This window comes from Galeopterus variegatus, unplaced genomic scaffold (assembly GCF_000696425.1).
Source record: "Galeopterus variegatus unplaced genomic scaffold, G_variegatus-3.0.2 Scaffold1017, whole genome shotgun sequence".
NCBI classification, from domain to species: Eukaryota; Metazoa; Chordata; class Mammalia; order Dermoptera; family Cynocephalidae; genus Galeopterus; species Galeopterus variegatus.
The window spans coordinates 431461-433884 of NW_007727128.1; the positions used below are offsets into that span (position 1 = coordinate 431461).

The window sequence follows — 2424 nt, forward strand, 5'->3', positions numbered from 1 at the left end:
CTGAGGGTTGCGATCCGTTGCCGGTCACGAAAAAAGACAAAAAGGAAAAAAAAATACTTTAAGAGTGAAAAATCCAGATTTTACAATTTTTTTTAGTTGTATAAAATATAATTAGCAAGAATTTTCTGGTGTAAAATAGCATATGTTCTAGTATTGTAATCTCTACTCACCTACCAGTAAAATATAAAGACTACAAAAAAGACAAAACTGAATAATACTAAAATCAGGTGGCAATTAACAGCAGCAAAAATTCTTGGAGGAGTTACATACATATTCTATATAAAGATTTTTATTTATGTAAATATGTCTATACAATATAAGTATGTATATATGATATTTATTTATATTTTAAGATCAATAGAATGAAAGTCTCAACAGTGGTCCATCATTTTTCTGTTCACATGAAAGTAGTCCCTCTGTTTCATAGTTTGCTCTAAAAAGAAAATGTTACTTTTTGAGGAAGCCACAATGCTGTTTCCTCATACCTATTAATAGCTCTAACTATCTAATTAGGAAAATAGCAGGATAGAAAATGGACAGGCAACCTAGTCCCAGGTAGAAAAAATTGTAACCTGGGATATATGTAACCTGGAATATATATTTACCACCAATTAAAATATTTGAAAGCAAGAGAAACATTGATGAGTGTCAGTTATAGTTTTAGAGACAGATGGTACCAGAGGGGAGCATCATATCTCAGCCAGAACAGCTCCATAGGTGAGAATCAGGCAAGCAGCCATGCACATCAGACTCACCCAGCTGTAAAGCTGAAAAGGGGGTTCAACTAGAACAGAAGTAGACAGAGAATGAAGCCAGGTCCATCCAAACACTTTATCAAAAGACACTATGTCCGAATAGATGTCACCTCATTTGAAGAATAAACAGAAAACTGTCAAAACAAATAAAACAAGAAAAAAAAATAGCAAAGCACAGGACCTAATGAAAATACTGAGAAACAAAACAAGGTGACTGAGGGAAGACTTAGAAGAAGTGGACACTTTGAAAGTAGTTTATTCTAGAGACTGGGGAAAAAAAATTTGGTATCACCAATATCTTTCAAAAAGACTTAGCTTCTTTTAAATGGGGGTGTAAATTTATAATGTGTCTTAATTTGTGTTCTGCTCCTATAACAAAATATCTGAGACTGGGTAATTCATAATGAACAGAAATGTTTTGGCTCACAGTTCTAGAGACTGGGAAGTCGAAGATCAAGGCTCCAGCAACTGGCAGGGTTCTTCTTGCTGTATCATCACAGGGTAGGAGGCAGAAGGGCGAAGAGAGCAAGAAAGCAAACCCAATCCTGAGATTCCTTTTTATACTGGCATTAATGTATTCATGAGGGTAGAGCCCTCATGACCTAAGTACTTCTCATTAGGTCCCACCTCCCAGCACTGTTGAATTGGAGATTAAGTTTCCAACATGTGAATTCTGGGGGAGACATTCAAACCACAGCATAAAGCAAGAAATGGCTAAGATGAAAAAATAATGGCAAGTGTGAAGGAAGAAATAAGAAAGGATTTGATTTTAATGATGTGACATTATAGTGCAAAAATATATAGACCATTATGTTAAGTAAAGTAAGGTGAGCACAAACAAAAAAAAAACAAGAAAAACCCCCAAATGCTTCATGATCTCACTCATATGTGGAATCTATAAAAAGTGGTTCTCATAGAAGTAGAGAATAGAATGGGGTGACCAGAGGCTGAGGAGAAGAGCGGGGAGGAGGGAGGGAAGAGATTGGTCTGTTGGTACAAAGTTACGGCTAGATAGGAGGAATAAGTTCTGGTGTTCTAGGGTGACTGCAGTTAATAATAGTGTATTGTATATTTAAAAATAGCTAGAAAATCCAAAAGACTCTGAACGATAAATGCTGGCGAGGTGGCGGAGAAAAAGGAACTCTCATACACTGTTGGTGGGACTGCAAAATGGTGCAGCCTCTATGGAAAATGGCATGGAGGTTCCCCAAACAATTGCAGATAGATCTACCATATGACCCAGCTATCCCACTGCTGGGAATATACCCAAAGGAATGGAAATCATCAAGTCGAAGGTATACCTGTTCCCCAATGTTCATTGCAGCACTCTTTACAATAGCCAAGAGTTGGAACCAACCCAAATGTCCATCATCAGATGAGTGGATACGGAAAATGTGGTATATCTACACAATGGAATACTACTCAGCTATAAAAACGAATGAAATACTGCCATTTGCAACAACAGGAATGGACCTTGAAAGAATAATATTAAGTGAAACGAGTCAGGCAGAGAAAAAGAAATACCACATGTTCTCACTCATCGGAGGGAGCTAAAAAACAAACAAAATAATACTCCCCCACACACACACACACAAAAAAAAAAAAACGGCGGGGGGAAGAAGATATAAAAACTAAAATTTTTTGAAGTTGTTACAACAAGCAAATGGAA

General features: G+C 36.7%; 1 protein-coding gene across 1 annotated transcript in view; it reads left to right on the forward strand.

Moving 5' to 3' along the window:
* The window catches only part of LOC103591727 (hemicentin-1-like), a 202569-nt gene that overhangs the window by 181084 nt on the left and 19061 nt on the right, over positions 1 to 2424 (forward strand). The gene's annotated exons all lie outside the window — the stretch shown is intronic.